At 40.0% G+C, this 27,490-nt stretch overlaps 1 protein-coding gene across 4 annotated transcripts in view; it reads left to right on the top strand.

Annotated features, from left to right (window-relative positions):
- tnr (tenascin R (restrictin, janusin)) overlaps positions 1-27,490 on the top strand; it is a 117,881-nt gene that overhangs the window by 32,180 nt on the left and 58,211 nt on the right. For 3 of the 4 annotated variants that reach the window (XM_028977009.1, XM_028977010.1, XM_028977007.1), the window contains exon 3: positions 25,194-25,261. The gene's annotated coding sequence lies outside the window, so the exon portion shown is untranslated. Of the gene's footprint in view, positions 1-23,359; positions 23,404-25,193; positions 25,262-27,490 lie in introns of all 4 variants that reach the window. The other variant, XM_028977008.1, reaches the window with a different exon arrangement.

Below are 27,490 nucleotides of genomic sequence, written 5' to 3'. Positions count from 1 at the left end.
GTAATGTCACTGGTGTTAAATTTATCATGGTACCAAAATAATGCAAAATACACTTTAAATTTTGTGATTTATGGACCCTTTATTCAGAAGAGGAGTGAAGAAGGGGGTATAGCACAGATCTAAAAAAATTTTAACCATCATTTTCAACTTGAAAAATTCAGAATGTTCTTTTTATTCAATCAATAGAAACACCAGGATTGAACAGTAGAGTTAAAACAATTGTTTCCAGCTCTAAACAGGCATTTATAATTTAAGCACATCAGTGTCCTCAGGACATGTGCATGATTTGACTGTGTTACTGGCTGTTAAATGGACTGTTTGTTTCAAGTTTTTCTTATGCCCAGCAGTGAGCTTGGTTCCAGTCACAACATGACACCAACCAAATATATTGGCATCCGATTATGAACAGGCTGCACTGTGCCATCAATGTTTCCCTTCCAGACAGACTCATAATGCATTTTTTCTCCTTCATCTCTGACGCAAAATGGGGTTTAAAAATGACTTTCTGTCCATAGCGAGAATAAGCAAATCATTTTCTGCAAAAATATCTTTCTGAAAAATATAAAAATATCACTTACAGACAACAAAAAATGGCATGTTGGCAGTTGCCAAGCTTGCCTACAGAACGAAGAATAGAGGAAAGTGACAGCTGCAGACATCCAGCCTCGAGGAGGAATTAATATGTCATCAGTCAGTGTTGTTGGAGACTTTGATCAAGTTTGGTGGTTGCAAATATACATTTGTTGTGTTTGGGTAGAGATTGTCTTTGTGGATCAATGGTTTTGACTGTTTTGCCCATAGTGTGCATGGAGGTAGAGATATTTCTCTAATGCTCTTTAAATAAAAAGAAAAAGAAAAATAGATAAATTTAAGTTTGAGTATTCTGCCCCCTAAGATTAGTGATGTTTTGGCAGAGGTTAGTAGGTTAGTAAAGCTTTAGCAGGCTTATGTGTCATATTCCTAATTTGATTTAGTTTTATTGTGCATTTGTAATGAGTTTAAAGACCTACAGCATTAAATTATATTTTCTAAATTTCCACAGATATTTTTTCTCTGCAAAGTTATAATATTTAATATGTTTATGTGACTTACAGAACTAATTGCATAAATGGACTGTCACACTCCATCGCCTTACGCTTCATATAGTTTGATTGCTTTTTAGCACAATTAATTTTACAACAACACTGAAGTCACATGTAAATAATTAATAAAAACTGAGAAGGGGCTCAATGTCTGTTCATGCGTAGATGAACTGGAAATGTTTCTGATAATGTTTTTGTATATTTTTGGATAGACATTAATAAATCTCAGTTTAAAATAACTCAGATATAAAGGCTTAGAATTCAATGTCATTGGTGGATGCACTCCTGCACAATGATGGCATCACTAGTTAGCAAATGTTTAATGTAATAGCAAGTGACACAACTTGTGTTAAACCTAATGTCATATAAAGTGTTAGAGGCCCTGTAAGGATAAGCTGTGGCTCTAGCACATCATGGGGTCAGTTTTTACATATACAGCATTAGCAGAAGCCCTTATCCAGAGCCACTTACATTTAATATCTTCAGGGACAGTCCACATGGAGACACTGGAGACAATGGTAGTAAGTGGGGTTTGAACCAGAGTCTTCTGGTTACTAGGCAAGTGTGTTACTAGGCTACTACCACCCTTAATTTATGATTGATACCCCTAAAAAACTAAATGACCAAGTTTACAATCTTAACACACTTATCAGCGTTAATATGTATTGCAGAGTTTAGAAACATATCTCTTCATTCTGAACCAGTTCTTTCTTGGTTTCTGCAATGTGGTGCTGTAAGCATTTGGTGAATGTTACGGTGTGCATCTATCGGCAATGAAGTATTTTAACTTAAATGATTCTTTCTCCAAACACTTATTGAATTTTGTCTTGTTGTAGCCTCTCTCTCTTTGTACTGCCTTAGGGAATTCACTCTATTCACTCAGGTCATATTCAGCAAACCTGAAAGTGTGATTATGTATTTTGCTCCCTGCTCCCTTGCAAGGTCACTTTTCTACTTGAATAAAAGATTTATTTACTCGTAAATGCAGCAAATGATACATCCCTGAGCCTTATGTGTTTGACGAGCGCACAACGAGGAGGAGTAAAATTGTATGGCTCCAACAAGGCAAGGTGATGGTCGACATATAAAGTAACAGCACCCTCCTCGACCTAATACTACTAATATATATACTCAAGGCTCAGGCTCGTTTCGCAGGCTTCATTTCACATGAATGATACACAGCATCAAAGTGACTGCAATGTCGCTCACCATGAGATAAAAGGCAGCTTCCTGTGATTATAAATCTATAGCTGCCAACATACACCTGACAGAATTCTGCTCCAATGTCAAAATTGCTACATTGCGGGTGTGTCAATTTACTTCAAATGCTTGTCTGTTGACATTGACGTTGACCTGCCACATATCGCTGATGTGCTCCACAGGGCTGCTCTGTGTCTGTATCAAACATCAGCATTGCACATATTAAGTCTCAGGGCAAGCATGTAGCCATGATTACATTTGCATTTTGTACATGCAGTCTTTTACACTTAAAGTGGCCTTCACCAGTTAAAAACTGCTTTCTAAACAAATTACAGACTAAAAGGAGTAAAAAAGGATTTTTGATTAATTAATACTCATAACCAAGTCCTTGGTTATGACCTACAAACTGAAAACATGCTCAGAGATTGTTGGAAATTGGGTCATTTAGAAGTTTGATTTATGCTAGAAATCGCTTCTCTGTTGTCGGTGTCTAATGCCTTGGGTCTACGTATGCAGGTCGCTGATTTCAGATATTGATTACCTAGAGGGTGCTCTTACATCCTACTTGCACAGACCTTAATTAGCCACTGATTAAAAGCGTTCTCTTAGAAGTGGCAAATTACTTCTCCTGGCTCAGTAATTGCTGTAGTCTAATGGACTAATTGTACACTTTTGAAATAGTTCAAGAGCGTCTAATAAAAAATGGTTTCAAAACTGACGCAGTGAAAACTTTTGGTCATCTAATTTGCATAGCCTGTTTTTAATGCAGACAAGAGCACTGCCCTTCCCAAAAAACTACACTACCCTGACTACCCTGTCACCATATGAATTCAAAGTAGAAAATAGGCAAGAGCCTGTTATAATGTCTCATGGTTGTGGAAAAGATCACTGTTTATTAGAAGGGTCAAATCATTATTTTAGATCAAGCAAATAAGTACAGCATAGGGACTATGTGCCGGCATGAGACAAACACTTGTTATGGAGAATAATGGAGGTAAAAAGGCGAAGCAGACTATTTTTATGCTGTATGGAGCTACTAGCAATCTGCAGTATGACTGGAAAATGTTTAGAGAGGTTGCAACCAATGGTGAAAACACCATAAACTTGGAGGAGTACACAACATCAGCCAAAAGCTACATCAGCCAATGTACTGATGACATTACAGTCTTCGAGTCCATCACCACATGATCAAACAAGAGTCTGTGGATGACTGCAGAGGTACATAAACTGCTCAAAACTCGAGACTCCGCCTTCAGAAAGGCTGACAAGGTGGCCCTAAGAACAGTGAGGGTCTTGAGCCATTAGAGCAGGAAAACTCAAAACACTTCTAAGCATGATTGAACACACAGAACAACATGACTGCAAGGAAGTCTAACCCTCTTCCCAGTGATCAGGTTCTCTGTCTAACCACAAAATGCTGCTGGACCTGACAACACACCTGGAAGATTCTGCAGATCTGGAAGACCTGGAGAATGTGCAAATCAGCTGGGAGATGTTCTCACCAACATATTTAACATCTCACTGAGCACCACCATTGTTCCTACCACCAGTGTGCCTGTGCCAAAAAGGTCTTATGCATGCATGCATGAATGCTGTTCATAAACTTAAGCTCTGCATTCAACACCATCATTCCCCAGCACCTGGCCGAGAAGCTGAGCCTGTTGGACCTGAACACCTCCCTCTGCAACTGGATCATGGACTTCCTGACTGAGAGACCTCAGCCTGTCCGGATCAGGAACAGCTTCTCCAGCACAACCACACTGAGCACTGGAGCTCCTCAGTCCTGCGTGCTTAGTCCAATGCTGTTCACCCTGCTGACAATGCAAAGCTCCAACCACATCATCAATTTCGCTAATGACACGACCGTAGTGGGTCTCATCAGAAAGAACGATGAGTCAGCATACAGAGAGGAGGTGCAACAACTGACAGACTGGTGTAAGGTCAACCCTGTTTCTGAGCGTGGTCAAAACTAAAGAAATAATTCTTGACTTCAGAAGAGAATGAAGGGATCATTCTCCACTGAACATCGACGGATTTTGTGTGGAGATCGTCAAGAACACAAAGTTCCTTAATGCTCAACTAGAGGAGAACCCATCTCCCACCACCAATGTACTCCATCTTCTATAGAAAGACTGTTGAAAGCATTCTGACCAGCTGAATCACTATCTGGTTTGGGAACTGCAAGACTTCGGACCTCAAGTGAGGAGAGTGAGGACAGCTGAGAAGATCATGTACTCTTCACCCCCCCTACCATCTGGAAAAAGGTTTCGAAGTATTCTGGTCCTCACTGCCAGACTGTTCAAAAGCTTCTTTCCACAGGCCATCAGACAACTGAAATCTCAGGGACAATCCCCTTGGACTGACACTTACACACACACACTACCTCTGCTATATTGAGAAACATTATTTATTATTGCGCTGATTCATTTTGCACCACAGTATTTGCTCTATTTTTACTTTGCACATTTACTATTAATTTCACTAGTTTAGCGCTGTCTTTCTCATTGTTGCCTTCATCTTTTTTGTTAAATATTACAGTTTTTCTGTAATATTACAGTAAATAACATTGTTTAATTATTAAAATGTTACATTATGTACTGTCTAACATGTATGTAGCTACAATGACAATAAAGCTCAACTTCAACTTCAAATAGAAGTAAAATGAAATTGACCTCAGAAAGGGAAGGATGTGATGCTCCCATCATGCATAGTCCCTGCTGTACAAGTCTGTATATGCAGTTTCATGATCTATAGTTGCTTTGATTGCTTTCAGCAAGATTACATTACAAAAATACGAAGTCGGCTGTCTACCTGAATATACTGAATGAGCAGTGTACATACTGGACCAAATCCATAAGCTCAAATGCATATATATATATATATGACTTCGGATGCACAGCACAGGTTTATTTGCCCCATTTTCATGAAACTGAAAGAAAATTGGCAGGAAAAAGAAAAAAAAACTGGCTGCTGTGCCTCCATTGTATTTGTGCCAGCAGCAGGATCTCACACAGAGACAAGTGTTCAGCACATTGGGAGAGATGACTTAAATATCACTTCCTTATGCATAGCCATTGGCTGTCCTGTGTGCTCCCTCCTAATCATTGGGATAGTGACTATGCATTGTAATATAGACATGAGAGTTGCTGGACAGCAACTGCAAACCATTCTGCACTTATATTTGATTATTCTTGTTGGTTTAGAACACACAGATTTCTTAGATATTGTGTGTTTTTTTTATTTATTCTTCTCTTTCATTTCCAGAATATTTTATGAGTGGACAGGAGCTGTTTTACCAAGACATAGTAATTAAAAGGACTGGGCCAATACATAATAAAAAAAAACATGAGATGTTACTGTGTGCTTTGGTGTGGGCTCATTATGTGTTGCCATGATAATGGTTGCTGTAAATGTTTTGCTTATACAAACCCTTTCATAAACCCTAAGCTGATATTAACTTGATTAAGGGAATAATACTTATGAAAGTGAAGTGAAATTCAAGTGATTGGCATTGTGAAACACTGCAGCACAGCACACGGTGCGCACAACAAAATGTGGCCTCTGCTTTTAACCCATCACCCTTAGTGAGCAGTGGGCAGCCATGACAGGAACCCGGGGAGAAATGTGTGGGGTCTGGGATTTTGTTCAGTGGCACCTCAACTTAACTCGCTAACCGATTGCACCACAGGGATGCCACAGAGATCAAATACCTCTGATAATAACACATAAGGTTATAATTGGGCTTCATGATTTGAATTCTGCCTACCCCGAATATTGAATTCAGAGACTTGATTTTCTAGCATTGAGACATAAAAATTAACATATACTGTACATTTATAAATCACATAACTTTGCTGCTTAGATCTCATTAGGTATGCTGAGGTCAGCTTCCTAATTAATAGGACCCACCTATTGATTGCTGGGAGTAGCACATTGATTTTGGTTGGAGTGAGAAAAGAAGATATTTAAAAAAACAAGTCATGCGCCTATGGTGGTGGGATGGACAGCCTGTGCTGCTGACTGCACAGACCGTGAGCGATCGATCCGCCGGGAAAACAGTGTCTCTACGTGCACATCCAGATGCCAGCCTGTATCGGCTAAGTGTTTGTTTTTATCAGATGTAATCACAGGGACTTCCTCCTGCTGCCAGACAAGTGCCGGAAAGGAAAATGGGTGAAGACAGCGTAACGCTGATTAACCAATTAAAGAGCACTGACTTCCTTTGGGGCAGATGCACCCATGACATCCAGCATGGCAGGACGTATGTTGCTGCCGATGAGAGAAATTTAGAGGCAACATTTAAAAACACAAGATGAAGACTATTTGGGTTGGTAAATTTAGGGGAGTTGGGACATGCTGTGGTCATTTGGGATCCTGAATGAAAGGTACACATGCACATAGACACTGCTGATGGTGCTGTAGAATGAGACTTGGTTTCTGAACAAGGAGACTTCAGAAACCAGTACATAGAACATGAAAAACATCCCGAAAAATGCCACAAAAGTGTGTGAGGAACAAACGTTCTCTCTTCTCTTCTCTGGTTACTGCACTGTGTGATTTGTGTTGTGGAGTCATCATGACAGCTTGAGAGCTTTGTACAGTGACAGCAAATAACGAACAGAATTGTACAAGTGAAGTGCGACTTGACCCAGTTGTGTGAAAAATGTGTGAGATTTGATTCAGTCGTGTGAGACTGAATTACTGCTTCTTTACTGTATTTTTTGCCAAAATTCTCCCTGAATGTAATTTGTGAGAGAATGTTGAAAAAAACCATTGAATACTTTCTTCAGCTTTACATTTGGGCCGAATTGACCGCGGTCAGATTAAATCAGGGGTGCCATTTTAATTCCACCGAGGCTAAACCATGCTATTGTCATATTGATTTCTCCACTGAGGGAGGCAGAATCGAGTCGGCCTTCCCCAACTTTTTTTTTTTTCTTCAGTTATGGCCATTGTAATGGCTTGTGAGCTCTGTGATGGATTGTACATTCAATTGAGCCATTTAATCAGGCTAAGTAACACTTGAAGCCTATCATTGCGTTGGAGAAACACAGGGCAAACAGATTATCCTGCTGATGTTTCTAGCCCTTATTTCAGCCGCCGTTGCTCTACCCGGAGCGGTTAGATGGAATTAAAAAGCTCCTCTGTCATTCATGCCATATGCAATGTCAACCGCTCCTTCCAGTTTCCGGGGGCAACACTTCCACATGATATTTTGAATTCTGACCTTTTAATAAATTTGGCTTCAATGTAAATTAATTTATGTCACGTTATCAGCTAATTAATTAAAAAGCTGCTTCATTGAATCATATTATGCTGAACGATCAGAGCGACTGTGCTTAGACCCTGAACTACCCTCACAACCCATTCACTCCACCTCTTGAGGAAGGCTGTGCTTCGTCGCATTGTGCATCTACACATCTCTTGATTGGGTGGCTATTTTTAGGTGGCTGGTAATGCAGAGGCAGACTTTAATGAATGGGCCCTTGTTTGCACCATGACAGCGGAGAACTCCACTGCAGAGCCTCCTGTGTCCTCTGGTCAGTGAAGGCCAGTGGAGAAGCTCTCTTTTTCTCCATCCTGAAAAATAGATGGAAGAGACGATGATGATGATAAAGGTGAATATTAAATGTCTGAAATAGTTTTTTATGTATTTATTCAATGTAGTTACTGAATAATAAATTTAGAGCTGCCTGTGGTGTCTGGAGAAACTAATACAAATTTTAGGCACACAAAAAAAAGCCAGAAAACTAATAATACACGTGATTAATTTGATGTAGATTCAGAGGGGAGTTGAATAATTTACAGCTCTGTACATAATATCAAAGGAGCAAAAAGTCCCCAAGGCAAATCTGTTCTTTTTTTTTTCTGTGGATGTTACTATTGCAGCCGGAATACGTTCATGGGCGTACTTCATTCTGTTATGAATATTTACCGTGTCCTCTGTTTCATTTGTCACCCTTTCAATCAGTCAGGCAAGTTGAGGGTAAGAAGGGGAGGGTCCCCAACCGTGCAGATACGGGCTGAACTGCTCGTAAAACCCACTGACGGATAAAATGGAGATATTCATGTGCAGGCACAGTGATGCGTGTACCAAATTAACAGTTCTGCCCTGCTGGCCCATGCAATTCATAAATGTGACAGAGCGTGCAGAACCTTCCTTCGTGTGATAAAAACACGGCGGAGCCGGAGATGAGGGCCGGTGTCGTGCGGGAAAGATTTCCAATGCTAATGCTAGTGTTTGCACCAGCACCAGCGTCTTGCGTGACAAACGTCTCTGGCATAAAAGTAACTCATGAAAGCATTTAAAACCCAAAGGCGAGCAGGGAGGGTCCGGTTTGTCACTTGCAATTTCACAGTTGCTGTCTCCACCTTTAATTTCCCATCTCCATTGCCAGGCGGTGACCAGGGCTCCCTGCTTTAAGATAGAGCCGGTCGAGCCAGGAGCCTTTAATTGCTGGTTTTATGGAGGCTGGCGGAGGAGTAATGGCCACTCAGCAGTTCTGTCCAGAAGACAGATTCTGCTGATGGTGGTTGGCTGGAGCGAGAGAACGGCTCTGGGCATAAGGAGGGAGGTACTGGAGACGCCTCCTGATGGTTTAAATGCCAGTTCCTGGGATCTCTCTCTCGCTCTGTCTGCGGAGGAATGTTCAGCTCCACCTGCCAGCCGCTGATCCAATTTCCCGCATTTAGGTCGACGCTTATCAATGTGCCGTGCTAGATTTGGCGCTGAGTTTCAGCTGAGTCAGAGTTGGAATCTTCCGGGGAAAATTGATCTGAGATCAAGGGATCTTTCCCTATTGGCTTCCTTTTTCCATCCCATCTCCTTACTTGGGTCTGTACTTTTGTGCCATCTTTCTCGTAGAAAAGAACACAAAATCACAAATTCAGCCGTGATGTGATACCAGCTTGTGGGCATGACGCTGACTTAAATGAATTTTTTTTTACAAGTGCTGATGGCACAATGCATTCCGAAAAAAAAAAAAAAAGCTCTTGGATGAAAAGGGGATGGAGCGGGTCTCTCTGATTCTCAGGCAATGATGTGCTCTCCATTGTGCAGAATCAACACCTAGCTCAATTATTCCTCTTTTCTTCAGCACTTTATTTGCTCTGCGTGAAAAAGTCCCAGGGTGAGAGCAGATTAGTTTGCACTGTGCAATAATTCCAGAGCCTATGACCTGCTCTGCGGTTTCTGCTGTTGCCCGAGCCCCACACACATGTCCCTGAATGGTCATTAAACCACCGGAAAATGCATGACTTTATCATAATTGTATTATACTTTTTTTTTTGAAGGGTGTTACTATTATCAATACTAAATACCAGTAATGCTCATACATTAAGTTACATTCAAAAGCCTGTAATTATTGTAAACACCACTTTTTTTTCAAGTGATTAGTTATTATGGGTATTCACTTTGATGCACATGTAATTCATGTCATTTAAAAGCCCACAAATGCACACATGTATATATATATTTATGTAAACTAAGTTTAACTAACACCTGCTAGATTACAAGAAAGAATACTTAATGCGTTTTTCATGTGTGTGTGTGTGTGTGTGTGTGTGTGTGTGTGTGTGTGTGTGTGTGTGAGATATGGAGACGGGCTACTTTTTATCAAATTTCCTAATTTCCTAATTTATTACACAGTTTATAGCGCATGAAAACATTTTGAAACATTGACATTGTTTTTTTAATGTGCTATGTACTCACATGCAATCCATTCAGAAATCAGAATCTGTTTCTTATTGGAGCATTACTTTACACTGCTCCTTGTCACAGTGCTTCTGATCATTTCCACTTTAGTGTCTTCCACTGCAGCAGGGGTTTCTTAAATTTATCCAAGTCCTCAGCCAAATAGGAAAAAAAGGAGTTTCACATTCTCTTCTAGGAAGCTAATTACTGTGTGATTGCATTTTGTTAGTGTCGCTTCACGATAAGTAAATTCAAAGTCTCAGCCCATGAAAACCAATTACCTTACGTGCAGCATGAGAATGAAGATGCCATTATTATCTAGTTAAGAGCATTAATAAAAACTTTTCTCACTCAGTGAAGTTTTCTCAGCAACTTATTTAATGTCACACCACATGAGCAGAAGTCTTGCGTCAAATTTGTTTACTTTGTTAAACGTGTGACGTTTACAAGTACTGCACATTTAGTCTGTAAGTCAAAAACATAAAAACACTTTAATAATAATAATAATAATAATAATATCTTTTTTTGTAAATGTAAGACAGGAAATTCCAGATCCATGGCATTTCATGCTTTATCTTTAATCTTTTATCTTGTATCTTTACTTCTTGTACTATCTTGTATCTTCTGCAAATGGCCTGAGATGCAATGACAAAATTGTCTTGTTGAAGTGAATGACCACTGTCTTCCTGTATCTGTTTGGACCGGGCAGAGACATAAAAGGACAATCTGATGGGTCTGTGGAAACCTTTTTGGGAGTCAAATGTCGAGTATAATTAGTTTCTCTTGTGCGCTGCACTCTTTCTTTTCCTCCCCTATCGGGGGCTTTGGGGTTCAACTCCTTAAGCTTCTGGGCCTTTCTCTCTTCCCCCCTGTTTCTCAAGGTCCAGGCTGTCTTTCTGAAGCCTGGCTCTCTGCATTCTCTTTCTTCCTCTATCCCTTTTTCTTTTAATTTGGGTTTATGTAACATTGGTACAATTTTTGCATCTAATATTTACATGTAAGTGCAATAGTAATCTACCTGTGATAATAAAGGCCTCTGTATGTCCAGGTAACATAATATGAGTTTAAATAAAATACTTTTTTTATGTAAGTCAAACCAACAACACTAGATAGATACTGTATTGATTTCAAAGTGAAATTCTGCCAAAAATTTTGCAACTTACAGCAAGAATGACAGATAGATGCTAACAGAGAATAATATTGCACACCAGGCCTAAAATACCCAGTAAGCAGAAGGCCAGAAGTGTGATGGTACATCAGATTCAGTGGTCAGTCTCGTGCCTCCTAATGTAATCTCTGTTGTGCCTTTACTTAGCTCTAGCATTTCTATTGATGTTTTTAGAGATTGTTACTTGCAAAGTATTAAAAAAATTCAATATGAAATTATCTTATACCTTTAATTTCTCAGAGAGACAAATCGTAAACATTACAAGCGTTACTGAATGTGTATGTCACCCATCAATTCATAAAACTGGTCTTTTAGTTTACATATGTAAACTGTGACCCCAAGGCAACCCTGGGCTAGCCAGGGGCTGCCAGTCACACACACAAGGGTTCTAACCACCCCCACCTCCTGCTTGTTCAGTGTGGGTGATCAGAACCCTTTATTTGTTCACTCCCTTGTCCTGCGTTGTCCTGTTAAATTGGCCATTAGGCTGCACTTCTGTTTCTTGGTTTATGTCATTTTTGGCCATCATGCATTTTTCTTTTTTTGTTGTTGAAAACACTTCACTTTTCATATGTCAAGCATTTGTGAGTCCTTCACACCCCATGTCATAAATAGATATGTAAATATGAACAACAAAATAATAAAGAAGATGGTAATGTCCTCAAATGGAACAGAATCTATTGTTAAGAAGATACATGATAAGTTAACATGATTTCTGCTCAACTATCAATCACTATAAGTCATAAATATATGAATGCTCTGCCTGGATTTGATCTGAAAAACATGCATATTCTGCCAAAATGTTTTTCCTTCTGCGTCTGAATTGATTGCACATAATTGGGTTTGTATAAATTCTTTATTAGAAGTCTGACAAACTAATCCCTCACTGGTCAATGAGGGCTCTGCTGCCCCACGGCAACAAAATCATTAGAGCTCCGAGGGATAAAAAAGACTTGAAAACAATGCTAATTAAGCATTATCTTTTTTTCAGCACTGAAATTCTAACAGCCTTTTTCATCCCGGCCCCTTATTAACGTCTGTATTTATTTATAACTTTCAAAAGTGCTGAGACATCGCCTCGGATTTTGATGCTGCCAAAATTCCCCCACTGTAGCATGCTGTCCAAAGAAACAGATAAGAAACAAACAAGCTTAATAGAATAAATAATAAGATTTATACCTATGAGTAATTCAAAAATGTCACATGAAAGACTGAATAAGACAGAGTTCTTTACAAAAAAGTAAAGAATAGTTGGGGACAGAAAATATTGCAATGCTTCCCATCATTTATTGAAACATTTATTCATGTTTTGGTCACTCCAAACATGGAGTGACCATATGTACATATACATATATAAAACATTTTATATATATATATATATGCAAAATCATTATGGTGTACAGTATAATCCCTGCTCATTTAATAATTTCTTCATGCTCTCCTATTAGCCATAGAATGGACTTTCAGAAAGCCAAGAAAATGAAACCAAGGTTTGAAAGTTTTTCAAAGAGACACTTCAAATTACCACTTTTTATTTTTATCCCATCAGTATGAGTAACAATCCAACCGGGATAAATTAAGGATTCTGTGGGTGCCACTGCCCTCAAAAACAAATCATTGTCCTAAACACCAAAAACACAGCTAAATAGCATGAGTAATGGCCTGATTATTTTTCCCATCGAACCTGAGGGTGAAAAATTATGAAAGTACAGGTTTTCACTGCTCTACCCCGTTATCATGTCTCTGTGGAGTGTAACTTAGAGGCAGATCAATCTCAGGAATCGCTTCCTGAGATTGTCAAAAGTAATAGACCTTAGAAGTGTTGCAGGCTTACATATTTCTTGCAGGTCTGCTAGGTATTCTTATGATAACAGATTGAGCAGGCGGCCATACATTCCGGGCTCTGAAGTGTTGACTTATATCCGTGTCCTTGATAGTCCCTGATAGGTGCTGACAGCTCCATGTAAACCCAGGGCAAAGCAGGCTGTCTGTGACTAATGCCAGCCATTTAATGTGCATCAGCGCTTTCAGATCACATTAAACGTCAGCAGCCCAGAGTCCTCACCACTCTCTGGCTACAGAAGTCCTGAGTTTCTCTTGTTCACCACTTAACTGTGAGGAAAATTGTTGATTATCTGCCTGAAGGTCACAGTAAGGCTTGGTGGAAGGCCTGTGCATAGAGGATATTGTGGGTCATGGCCAAAAAACATTTGCAAAGACAAGATCAAATCATATGTATGGATTGAAGTACTGCACATTGCAATCTTTAATCTCTCTCTACCTCGCACTGTGCTGCTGCCTATCGTCATCATATGTCATATCACTACTAACACCATTACTGGGTGGCAGTAGCCTAGAGGGTAACACACTTGCCAATGAACCAGAAGACCCAGGTTCAAATCTCACTTACTACCATTGTGTCCCTGAGCAAGACACTTAACTCTAAGTTGCTCCAGGGGGACTGTCCCTGTAACTACTGATTGTAAGTCGCTCTGGATAAGGGCGTCTCATAAATGCCGTAAATGTAAAATTATCATAGTATTTCATATTCCATCTTAGTCGTGTTTTAAATTGTCTTCGAAATCTCGTCTCTCTGTTTACTTGTATATGGTGAGATGACTATAAAGTTAACTTTGACTCTAGTGGTTGGAACACACTTAGTGTTCCACTAATCAGCCATTAAAACTCATTTGACCTTGTGCCTGATGAGCAGGTCCTCTGCTGATCTTTCGATCAGAGGGCATTGATTTTAGGAATCTGCTGTCACTGCCTGTGACCTAAAAAACTAAACTGTGGAGTGTCCACACTTTGCATCATTTGGTTTATGCCACTTTATCATAATCTTACAACAACATAAAATAACATGATAATAATCCCAGTATTTCAGACACATTGAGAGTTAGATGCCCCACGTCTATGGAATGACCTATCAATCAGTGTCAGGCAGGCGCCATCAATCACTGTGTTTAAAACGCGTTTAAGATCTTACTTTTACTCCCTGGCTCCTAACTCAGTGTTCTAATGCAGTATTTATGTGGTTTCTTAGGCAGTCCTTTCTTAAATCTTTCAATATGTTGTCTTAAATGTTTTCTGTTTTATTGAACCCCTTGTTTAATTCAAATTGCTGCATGTTTCTCTCTTATTTTATTTTATTCAGTTTTGTTTTAATTCTTTATATTTAATGAACTTTTTGTCCATGTCTGTCCTGTTCCTGATTATTTATTTATTTATTTGTTTGTTTGTTTATTAGCACTTTGGTCAGCTCTTTTGTTGTGTTAAAGTAATTTATAAATAAAAATGGTATTATATCAATGTTTTATATCAATGTGTGTGTAATGGTCAAATTAGCAGAAAAAAATTAGATTAATCCACTATTTAATTCAGTTATGTATCCCTTAATCCAGATTACAAGAAAAATAATGGTAGGCACAGATGCCACAAACGTTCTGCCTCTGGCTTCTATTGTAGGACCTCACTGTAAATACAAGCTAAAAAATGACCACACAAGAGGTGCCATTGGTTCTTGATCAGTGTGACTCCTCTGGCAGTGTTACATAAATCCTCTGTAGCCGGGGTGGTCACTGTGATACCTGGGCTCCACCAAAGCTTCCAACGGATTTGTTTGACAAGTGGATGGAGGGACAATCATCCACCCAATTGCTGCACTGACATGCAATAACAGTGTACCTCTGCCCCAGACAGGGCCTGATGCATTACGTTACAGTGTGCACATGATCTCTTACCTAGCATTGAAATGCCAATGGCCATTGGCCATGAAGCCACGCGGACAGGTACCGTCAAGTTCACCAAAGTATAATCTTCAGGGCTTGCATGTGATTTTGCACTGCTTGAGTATGATGAATTTGTCTTTGAAGTGCCTCAGCAGTCAGACACTGTCTGACAAGGGAGGTCAAAATTAATCATATCACATTTTATGCAAGGCCTTCAACATAAGTACTTATGGCGTTTGAACTTGAACTTGACAAAAACAATGTAGATTGGAGCCATCAGGCCTGGTTGTCTACAGCATTTCTGAGAGCTTGGCAGGGCATGTTTCCATGGTGATATGGGTGAGTGGCCGGCCATTGACCTAAATGAGCATGCAGTATTTCACACATGGAAAAGAGCACCTAGTCAAAAAATTGCCATTGATTTTTTAGCTTTGCAGATGACTGTTTGAGTAATCTACTTCAAAAACAAAATCTGTTAATTAGGTGCGCAGCCATCCTCCAAATTGAAATTAGTTGTTTTTTTAAAGCATTTTTGATCAGCTTCACTCCAACGTATGGCATTCCAGGTTGTTCTAAATTATATTATCTATATCTGAAACTCAGAACATAGAACTAAATCAATAAATACATAGAAATTGAGAATCAGCTCAATGATTGTCATGACTGCGCCTCAATATGTTTGGCCACACTGAGGATGTTCACAAGCCAATTCTCTTTGCAAAATTCAATTTACTAATAATTACTTGTCATCACTAAAGTCTCTTGTTATCCCCCACTGAGCTGGCATACTGAAATACACCAGCAGCATTTTTTCCCTAAGCAGTATCTTTTTAATCTTAATGTATTTCAATGATATTAAAAAAAATTATGTTAAGAACTGTGAGTGTGAAAATTAGTAAATTATTATTTCAATTTGTATTTTAAATATGATATCATGTGTAAGTCACACTTATTTCTGAAAATGAGAGTATTTCAATGTTTATAATACAGTTTGTCCTCCAGATCATATTCCTTGTGCTAATTTGATTTTAAAAAATGCATTTAGCTACTGAATAAGAAAGAAATTCCAGAGACAGATAATGGCATCTCAGCACACTACTAGTTGCAACCCATCTTCTTCTGCATTGTTGCTCATTTGATGAGTCTTGGGCCAAGTAGGATGACTGTTGAGATGCAAATGAAATCTGTGTTCCTGTGTAGTTGATCTTATGGAAGTGATTTTTCTATTTTCAGACAGCATCATCTCAAAAGGACATTGGCGCGTGATGTTCATCCATTTTCATCCTTTCATTTATACGACAGAAGCAGCAAAGTGCCACTTGGACTTGCGTTCAATCAGGCTATTTTGCCACAAAAGGCCTCTAGAGCTCAAGTGAAGCACAATTGTACAGATCCCTTATTTTGTAAGAAATTATCTTATGCATTCTAGAAATAAGTTATCTGTATGATTTATATACTGTTTCAGTTCAGAACATTTTACATCCATGTTTTGTCAATATAGCTTTTAATAATAATAAAAAACAAACAAAGAAATAAAGAAATAGCTGTATGTTTTTTTTAAGGGTCACAGCCATGATTTTACTTCTAAAATGGAATTTCCATGAGGCAGGTTAAGACCATGTCCAAGTGATTGTGCAATGCAACATGGCATTCATAACTTAGCACTGGAAGCCAAAACCATACTTTGCATCCTCAATTCCAAGGCTAAAGGCTAAACTCCCTCTTTGCTTTGTTTATGAAAAAAAAACATCTTGTCAGATTTGGATGTTTTACACAAGCACACAAAAACAAAGCCCTGCAGAGCTCTTCTAAGATATACACATACATATACACACATATATGTTCACACGTGTGTCTATATACCATAAAAGAGAAGGAATAAAAAACAAATCCTATTTTAGTTTGCTGTCTTCCTCCACTTAACCTCAATTCTATTTTTTTTTTCTGAGGGTTGACAATAGCTGGCTCCGAGGAGCTATCAGGATCATTTCCAGTACTGTCTGTCTGGTTCTCTGATGGCCAAATACAATGTGAACCACTTTCGGAACTGGGGCAGCACATATCTGACTTGCATAATCCAAGTCCCAAGAGCAGTGAGAAATTGTTCTAGGCCATTACAACACTCCATGGAAAATGGAAAACACAGAAAGAGTTGCCCAACACTGTGCAATGATGGCTGTCACCACTGGCTGTGGATCTGAGGTTCCTCCCTATGTCAACACCCACATCCAAGGTGGCACAGATTCTTTACTGAAGTTAAAAAATGTTGTGCACATTAGCAGTCCAGCTGCCAGGACTGGATATGGTTTGAGTTACGACACAATGGGCTGCTTTAGAGTAGACTGCATTAAACATCCTACAACAGACCACAAACAAGATCTGATGATTTAATAAATCGGATATTATTTGATTATCTTTGGTAGGAATGGAAAAAAATGTGAACAGAAAACTGGCAATAACAAACAATGTTTTTAAAAATATATATTTTATATTTATTTGGTTTGTTCAGGGGCCCAACAAATCTGAGTCAAACATTCAGTGTTACAAACTTCCTGTTTAAAATATGTAACTGATGGTAAAATTGCCTATTCTGTTATGCCTTCTGTTTATGTGTATTTGTCCTATGTTGATTTTATGGTGATTATGACAGAACAACTGTGTTAATTGTGATTAAGTACACTAACACCCACTCGATTTATCAGCTATAAAAGAAGATGAAGATCAGTCACCTGAAAGTGACAGTGATTGTTTTTGTCATTGTGATACACAGCATAGCACAACATAGGGTGCACACAATGAAATGTGTCCTCTGCATTTACACAGTGAATGGATTTTTGGGAGCAGTGTGTGGGGACTTCAGATCAGTTTTATTTATTAAATTACAGAGCATATATAAACATGTTCCGGGCCCTTTATTCTCAGAAAAGAGGTACTTGTGACAGATGTGACAGCTTTCATACTTCTTCATGCCACAGAGATGCCTTAAAATGTGTCTGACTGCACTTCACACACACTTTTTATGTTTTAGTTTTTTTTCTAATCTATCCACTATTCTCCCAATTTAAAACTGTCACTCACACCGTACTTGTTGGGCTTCCTTCACAATGGGTACCGGGTTCTCCAGCACTCAAGATTGCTGCATCCTGGAAAGTAATGCCACTACATCAAATGACATGTCAAAACCATACATTTATGATGTTATGCTATAAGAAGTTTTATTAGCAGGTATATGGTCCATGTTCAGAATGCACATATCCAAATACATCTCTAAAAGTATAAAACATGAGGAATTGGAAAATATAAAACCAACTGTATATTCACATGTATATCATATCATACTGTATGTTAAATTTATATTATATTGTTTTTCATAAATTATTTGATTCTACAGGGTGTCCATTGATTGATAAAAGGCATTCTGCTGCAACAATCTCAAAAACCCAGCTAGCAAAACCCAGCTATTTGTTTCTAAGATGCCGTCCACTGTGGTTGAGTGAACCCCCAAGTGTGGTGTTTCTGAGTTTGTGAGAATAGTCAGTAGTATGGTGAAGATTTTTAAAACATAAAAGCCTGCTAGACTAAAACCAGGAACTTTCTGTTATTTCAGTGTATTCATTGTGAGACCATTTTCAGCTAATCGTAAGCATTCTGTAAATGCATGTGGAGATCCGGCAGTGCCATCTGTTTGGGCTGGTGGGTTTTATACTGATTTGAAAGCAAAATGGATCCGTCTATTCTACACCCATAACTTGTAAACACACTCATGAATAATACAGAATAATGCTGTGACAGTAAGCAGAGAAATTTGCATTGTGCAACAATCCCTGCATTTATTCCAGCGTCCATGTCGGCATAATAATAAACAATGTGAGCTGGGCTTCATCCGTTCTCCTTTTATCCTGTACACACACCTTCTGAGCCCCATCTGCAGTCAGCAACCTTTGAACCTTGACTTGGTGCAGGTGTGGTGACTTTTGGAGCAGCTTTGATGCTCCTCTGCTCTCTTCTGTATGGGCCTCCTCTTTATTTCTGGCACCTTTTATTTCTTTAAGCTACAAGCACAGGATGGGAGCAGAGAAGAAAGCCTGACAGAGAAAGAAAACTGAAGCTGCCATCCCTCTTTCTTAATTTTTAGCGCAGAGCTGAATGAGAGCCCATGTTGCAAGCAATCTTTCAGCATGATGTCATTTAAGCAATCAGTAGCCAAATTAACCAAAGAATTAGCATAGTATTAAATGAAAATACATAGTTTTGATATTTCCAATTTCATTCTTCGGTTTCTGTGTGCCGCCACACTGTAAGCACTTAAGCAGTCCGCTCGATAATGTCACAGCTTTTAATTAGCATTCATCAGACCTCAGCAGCCCTCAGGGCTTGTGTATCTACTGCACTCCGCCAGGACAAAATCTCCCATTAGTGTCCTCATCTCACAACATAAGGTCAACCCGGTGTTGAGTGACAGCAGAGGTGGCTGTGGCTGCGGTCGGCAGTGTGGCCTGTTATTTCCAACTGGGACTATATGTGCATGGCTTTCAATGGGACACACTGCAAATTTCCAAAACTGTCCAGTGTAAAGACTACCCAATAAAGGAATGCAGTTTCTGGAATTTAACCCTGTCCCTAACACGTGGACATGGAAAGAGCAGTGGTTAGCTAGTAGTTCACTTTGTCTTTTCGCTTTTGAAGCAGTCTTAGCAGTGCTATGCACACCCAGTACTGGTGAGTCCGAGCTGCTTTTAAGCTCAATAGAAGACCAGCTGCCTTATAGCAGGGTCTCGATAGGAATTGAGTGAAGGCTGGCCTTTGACTCTGTGTCTCACTCTCTCCCTTGGTGTCGCTGTAGGGAAATCTATGGCTGAAGCTGACTCATATTCTGCTGTTGTGACCATATGCCAAAAAGTGGAAAATTTTGCAAAATAAATAAAACGAGAGATAAGAGTGAGTGAATGGACTTGTGAGTGAGTGTGAGGCACAACAATGAAGAAAATAAGAAAATAAAATCCCCTGAAAAACAGTTCACAACAACTCACAAGACATCAAATCCAGACTAGGTGAGCATGAATTTAGTAATAGATTAATGTTGAGTCATCTATGTCGAGTCAACTTCTGGTTACACTCTAAGTTGTTCAAGCCTTCACCGGATTTCATCATCTACTTTTGTTGCATACCCCTTGACTACCCTTGATTTAGCCCAACACCTCAATTGTGTATAAAACGCTGCTAAAACAAATGTTTTATGATTTATGTATATGCCAACCAGTTGGGTACCGTAGGTTCATTCATGGTCACACTGCTCAGTTGGCTTTAGAGCGTTGGTTTTCAGATTATTGCATTCTATTCATGATGAGACATGGTGACCTCAACAGGTCAATAAATAAAAAGCATAAACCTTCAGCTATTGAAAGGCTGTCAAAGGAATGAAACTGTTACATATCATTCCCATTCAGCAGGATCACCTTCATGGACAGGGAACTGTTACGGTACAGAACAGGTCTCCAAGATGTACTACAGCAGTGTTAGGCTGCGTCGCTGCAGCAGTCTGATGCTGCGGTTGCCCTGAGTAATAAAGCCATTAAAAAGCTCTTAATCATACGCTGCGAGACCCATTATTCCAACTGGCCAGTCTTTTTATGCTGGCTTTTGATGGATACATTTGCTCTCTGACAGTGCAGCGGCACAAACACACGGCTTTCAGACGGAGATGTTGTGGTCAAAATAAAGTAGTCTGAACGAGAGGAGAAGGTCAGCATTTCAACCTTTAAAATGAACTTGTATTTTTCAAGGTCAACGGTGGCCTTATCTTACATACTGTTATGTCCATAAACTGAACCTTCCCCACCATTCTGTTGATGAGATTTATTTACAGTGTGATCCAGAGGAAGAACCCAGTAACGCTGCAGCCACCTCCCACTTGTACGTAGCCAAGGGTATAAATCGTACGCCGGATCGTCAACAGTACGTATGGATTTTAATCAGTCTTATTTGGAATGCCGAGCTGCCAGTTCTCTCTGTGTGCGTATCTGCTGGGAACCAAAACAGGCAGAAATTAATGAGAGAGGGAAAGGGCGGTGATCCAGCGGGTGTGGGTTAATTCAAGCCCTCAATGAGAAAGAAACAGAGTGCCATGGGGAGTAGGAACATGAAATGAAACATAAAGCTGGATTTTGTGGTGGATGCTATATGGCACTGAGTTGCAGTCAACTGCTCATAGAGAGATCAAGGCGTTTGAGTTTCATCATATATGTAAAAGAGGCTGTTCCATGTCTCTTCTAGTGCTGCTTAAATTTGATTACCAAAAGTGTCTGTCATGAAAAACCTTGGTCACACTTTTAAAACTAATGTTAATGAGCCCTTGGCAGGTTATTACACCCACCAGTCAGTGATGGCACTGGATTCAGATGGAGCCAGACATTAATTTAACCAGCATAATGAACACAGGCTGGAGCTCGGATACTGCCGCCCCGTGGGTGGCGCCGTTTCCCCGTTGCTATCGGGTTATGAGGTCAGTCTCCTGTCTGAGTTTCCATGGTCTCTTTGTGTCCGTCTGAGTGTCCTGAATGGCCACTATGAAGTAGGGCACGTACATGGACACTGAACTAGGCTACAGTGACCGATGGCTTGTGGACAAGTAATCATTTGACACTTTCATACAACAATTATCCACAATGTTTCTGCAGATTTTAAGATCTTATTTTGTGCAAATTTACATGTATTAGAATTACATGTATTTTTCTGCACAATAAAAGGATTTTTTTTTATCATAACAGGAACTCATCCAGTTCGAATATATAGATATAAACAAAAAAAAAATTGGTTGTCATCAATATGCAAGATTCATTTGGCCACAACCTATATACTTAAAAAAAACCCAATGCGATTCCAATCGGTCCACATGCAAATGAAAATGACCAGAATAGCAAAGCCAGAGGTCATTGCATCAGACCCAATGTTATGCAGTGTTCTCAGGGGTATAATTAATTGAGTCATTTAAAACGCTTTATGTTTTTGTGCATCTGAACATAATATTTTATGTAAAACAAAGATTAATTATAAGTATTGTGGCTTAAGGGTCACTCCGGGGATTTCTGGTAGGATTTTTCAGTCTTTCAAATGTATTCACAGAAACTCAGTGCAGTGTGTGTCTAAATGTGGATGAAACGGAAGAATGAAATTGGTTTGAACAAATGCTTTCCTGGTGATCACACTTATGACTTATGGCTAGTTGATTGCAGAATTTGATTTGCCATGGGACCGCTACACCATTCTTCCCGCACATGTCCAGTCCCCCAGCTTGGCTCTGGTCCATTTTTATCATCGCAAAGGACATTTTACTCTGCAAACCATGAACCAATTCATTTCAGCGGGTAGCACCATAATGGAAAGTAGCATCTGAAGACAAAGGGTTTCGGCCATGAGTAGAACCCAACAATGACATTCTGCTGCACAATTTTCTTTCCATTTCAAGACCCTCTCATTTTTCCACTGTGCTCACAAAACACAATTAATCTCCATTTATTTCCGAATTGAATTGCGCTATTTTTCATGGAAAATGATTTTGCATTAAAAATTCTTCATATGTTACAGCATATGCATTTTCATTAGGGTAACATTTTTCCTCCTCAAATGAAAAAGCTGTTTCAGTAATGGCTCATGCTTCATAACTCCCAACACTTTTCCCAAGGTTTTTTTTGGGGGGTTAGATTAATTTGGAATAAATTTGCAAGACAGTGCTAATGGCAAAAGAAAGGCTGACTGGGTTTTTCTTTTTTGTTAAAATGTGAGATTTCATTCTGCTTGACTGACATTTGTGTCTTAAAGTTCAGGCAGCAAAATATTGCAGAACCCTAGTGCAAAGGGCAGAGCCCTGCATTAAGACATTTTCCTGCACATAAACAAACTAGTGAGCAGCAATGCATCATGGGTTCCATTGTTCTGGAATGTTGCACAGTTCTAATGGAAATGTAGATTTTTGTTTTATTAACTTTTCAAACTTTCACCTATAATTTATTAAAGTATTATGTATCTGTCTGTTTATAAACTATGTAGTTGTAACAAGTACTTGGAGGGAAGGGAAGGGAAAATGGAATGCATGATAGTAGTAGAGCGACGTGATTGTCATAATTTGATAACCTCCACAGACTGCGGTGTCGTCTTGCCCAAGATGGTCTAACTGCGTAAATAATATGTTAATAACAAAATGATGTGGGAGCAGCGATGGTACAGCGGGCCTGCTGCAAAGGTGATGGGCTCCTCAAAAACAAGGATCGCTGCAAAAGTACAAAGCATAATGTCTCCTGAGGGGAAAATGTGGCAGAGCAAGTAATGAACTGTTCAAGAGGGAAATAAAACAATTTACAACTCCTGCTGAGGTCTATCATTTGAGGTGATGACTACATCAAAGAATAAAACTTAATCTGGAAACCACTCACATCAAAGACCACCTAGTAAGCATAACTTCTCTTCTTCTGCTCCTTTTTTGCTTTAGTGAATTTAAGATACGAATACCGTGACCGCTAGAAGACGTTCAAGGTGAGGGATCTGTGTTTCTGTGGGTTAAATTTGACATGTAGCAAAAGAATGTAAGCATAAAATGCCAAAAGGTTTGCTCTGAAGTTTGTTGCTGAAGTTTATGGACAGATTAGAGACTGGAGATTTCTAATACAAATGTTACATACCCTCACACTTAGTTCTCATCAAGATGTAAAATCATTATTGTAGTGGTTGTCATTACCACAAATATTGAGAAGATGTGACTTCACTACACTGGAAGGAAGAAGTTGCAAAGACATTAATTGAATTGGTTATTCAAGTTGTAAGCATGATTTTAATATTTTGCGCTCGGTCTGCTAGACATCAGTATACAAATCTCACATCAAATGAATAGCCCTGTGCACATGAACACACAGATCATACATATGTGTGACGTGAAAAACTGACAGACAAAGGCAGGACATTTTAATGAACATTTTTAAAGAAAACAAATCCTTCAACAATTCCTCAAAAGGAATCGAATCATAAAGATAGTTCCGGGGCTGATGTCTGAGAAACATTTACTTCTTCCAGTCAGTAGTGAAGCTTCCTATGGCTGGAGAGGGCTTTGATTACACAATTACTTCTTCGTGGTATATTCTCCATGAACCTTTTTCTCCCGAGTGAAAAGGGCAATAAGCTGGGCGGGTGGACACTGGACAAGTGGGGGGGTGGGGGAGAGGGTCTGTGACAGGTGATGAATGGAAATGGGAAAGAGACCTATCTGCTGCATCAACTATTCCGAAATGGGATTTTTAGAAGATAACCAATTACTGAGGGCCTGCCATGATACACCGGGAGCTCTGATAGGCAGGTCAGCCTCCCACTCTGCATCATGGGCTGCAGGCTGAGGGTGGTCCACCCGGCTCGGAGGACCTCCTTGCAGCTAGTAATATGAAAAATGATTTCACATACACTCCTGGAAAGTTCTACGTTTATTTCCCTCAAGTAAATCGACTCAAGTCAGCGGAAGAGATATCAATTATTTACGCTGGCATCTGATTGCCCACGGTAGAAACGCGGGTCCGTACGGTTCCCCCATGTGTCCCCCGGGCTACTCTTACCGTTCTTACAACTGTCGGACACAGAGCCTCGCAAAGTTCTGCACAATGCGGGTCCTACATGAAGCCCAGGTGGGCTTTTGTGAAACGCTGAGTTGTGTTTCCGGATGGGGTTCTGCAGCTGATACACACCACCGAGTCCGGCTCTGCTCCACACCTCAGCTCTGGCGAATAATTAAAACTCTACTTTCTTCTGTGTTTTTTTTCCTTTCACAATGGAATGTCAAAGTATTCCCTTGATGGCGGGGAAAGTTTTGCTTAGCTCTGGAACTTTTCCTGTTCTAGCGTGAGAATGTGGGACAGGCTTTTAGCTTCATGTGGTTCTTTGCAGTCCAATTTGAGTCTGGAAAGGGTCCCGACTTTGCAGGAAGCTCTGTGACTGTGTGAAGAGGCGCAGGCTGGATATTGACTGCTGGGGGGGTGCGAGGCAGCAATGAGCCTCGGGAGATGGCACGTTAAAACCCACGCCACCTTGCAGCTGCGCTGAGTGCATTTAATTCAATTACACCAGAGCCTCCCTCTGTCCAAAAAGAAAATGAACAAACAGGCCAAATCTGGTGAAATTCAGCTCGGATCACAGCTGCCAGAGCCAACAGGAGCCGTTTTTATAACCACGAGGAACAGGGAAGCTGTGGAAACGCCCGTGGGATGGGAAGCGGTGTGTTACTTCCTGTGAATAGAGCAGGATGTGTTTTGTGTGTCTTAGATGTCTGCTTTCTCTATCAACAGGTGCAGTTTGGCCTTCTGAAAGAACAAGATCAGAGGGAGGTCCAAGAAAACAGTTGCCGTTCTAGAAGGTGAGACATTTATCCTTCTTAGGACTGTTCTACATGAGTTTCATCAGTATACTAACTATTAGGGCTATCTTAAAATATTAATATATTATGATATTATTAATATATTATTTTATTTTTATATTTTGGTGAAAAAAAGCATTTCCTGTCCATTTAGCTATTTTTTCAATCATTGTAGTCTTCAAAACTAGTGAAGTAAAGTGATGTGATACACAGCAGCACAGCACACAGTGCACACAGTTAAATTTGTCCTCTGCATTTAACCCATCACCCTGAGTGAACAGTGGGCAGCCATGACAGGCACCCAGGGAGCAGTGTGTGGGGACAGTGCTTTGCTCAGTGGCACCTCAATGGTACCTTGGCAGATCGGGATTTGAACCGGCAACCTTCTGAATAACGGGCCGCTTCCTTAACCGCTAGGCCACCACTGCCACCACTGCCCCTATACAACCCTATAGGTCTTGTTTGCTCAATTCAATCAAACTGAATACCATTTACATTTACATTTACAGCATTTATCAGGCGCCCTTATCCAGAGCCACTTACAATCAGTAGTTACAGGGACAGTCCCCCCCTGGAGCAACTTAGGGTTAAGTGTCTTGCTAAGGGACACAATGGTAGTTAGTGGGATTTGAACCTGGGTCTTCTGGTTCATAGGCGAGTGTCTAACCACTAGGCCACTACCACCCACAATGACACTAAATGTCATAAACACTTTTGTATCGTCACATATTTGTTTATAGCTGGACAATTCAATTACACATTGTGTCCAAAACATTACATTCAAAGCCCTACAAAAAAGCCAGTAAAACCTGTTTCACATGAAGAAACCACAACTTCCTCTTATGTGAAACACGATGAGCAACTGTATTTAGGTGTCTGAGCGTGACATTTGCAGCACATCCTCATTACAGTTTGGGTTGATAAGGGCCATGATTTGACAGGTAAAACTTTTCTTTTAACTTGGGTGGTCTTTAGTAATATCATCATAATACAGCCATTTACACTGTACCCTGCACAAAAATGAAAACATCCTAGATCTGAATGAATGTAATATTCTTATTAAATGCTTTGTTTTTTTACATAGTTGAATGCATTGACAATAAAATCACACAGTAATATTGTAGCAATGGTTGGTGATGGGGAGAAAAGAGAGGCGTACTTTTGTAGCACCATGATGCCTTTTTATTAGATAGACCTCTTAGCAACAGGGGAGGCATTCACTTCAGATCACAACACACCCCCTGCCTGCTCTAACTACCCCCATTTCCAGGCAACAGCCCACTAACTCACCCAACACTCGCCCTAACGGGGAGTGACACCTTCAATGTGTCTCAGACTCAAGCACAGAGGATAAAAAGGTCAGGCAGAGGTCAGGCAGACGCCGCAAGACAACTGCTCGAGAGGACCGTTTGTTGGAGCTCCACGAGACCTGGACACCTGAAGTCCCTGTGTCAACCAGAACAGTTTCGAAAATTTGACTTTTCTGTCTTGATTAAATGATAAATGAAACGAATTCATTTCAGTGCATTAAACATAATTTTATATGAGTTATTTCTAAGACTAATTGATTAATTAAAAGTCAGGTTAATAGCAGTTGTGTGTCTACAAAAGTGACAAGACTTTTGTCAGGGACTGTATAGTATCAATGACTTTGTCTTGTAGGAACTGCTGACACACTCCAGCCACATGAGATCTTGCAACCCAGAGCCAACCGCTACGGCATATGGTCTCACAAAAAAGTCTGAGGATCTCATCTTGGTTTGAGAGGCTACCTCTCACATGGAGGGCTGTGTGCCCCCCCCAAAGAAATGCCACCCCACACCATTACTGACCATCTGCCAAACCGGTCATGCTGGAGGATGTTGCAGGCAGCAGAACGTTCTCCACGGTGTCTCCAGACTGTCATGTCTGTCATATGTGCTCAGTGTGAACCAGCTTTGATCTGTGGAGAGCACAGGGCACCAGGGAGAAGAGTGGCTACATTAAAAGCATTTCAAGGTTCTGGAGTGGCCTAGCCAGCCTCCAGACCTCAATTCAATAGATAATCTGTGGAGGGAGTTTAAAGTCTGTGTTGCCCAGCGACAGCCCCAAATTATCACAGCTCTTCATGCAGATCTGCATGGAAGAATGGGCCAAAACACCAGTTATAGTGTGTGCAAACCTGGTGAAGACCTACAAAAAATGTTAGACCCCTGTCATTGCCAACTAATTTTAAAGTAGTGAGGTGAA

Source organism: Denticeps clupeoides, chromosome 4, assembly GCF_900700375.1.
Source record: "Denticeps clupeoides chromosome 4, fDenClu1.1, whole genome shotgun sequence".
Taxonomy (NCBI): Eukaryota; Metazoa; Chordata; class Actinopteri; order Clupeiformes; family Denticipitidae; genus Denticeps; species Denticeps clupeoides.
The sequence above is the reverse complement of the archived record's forward strand: the minus strand, read 5'-3'. Positions and strand labels throughout refer to the sequence as shown.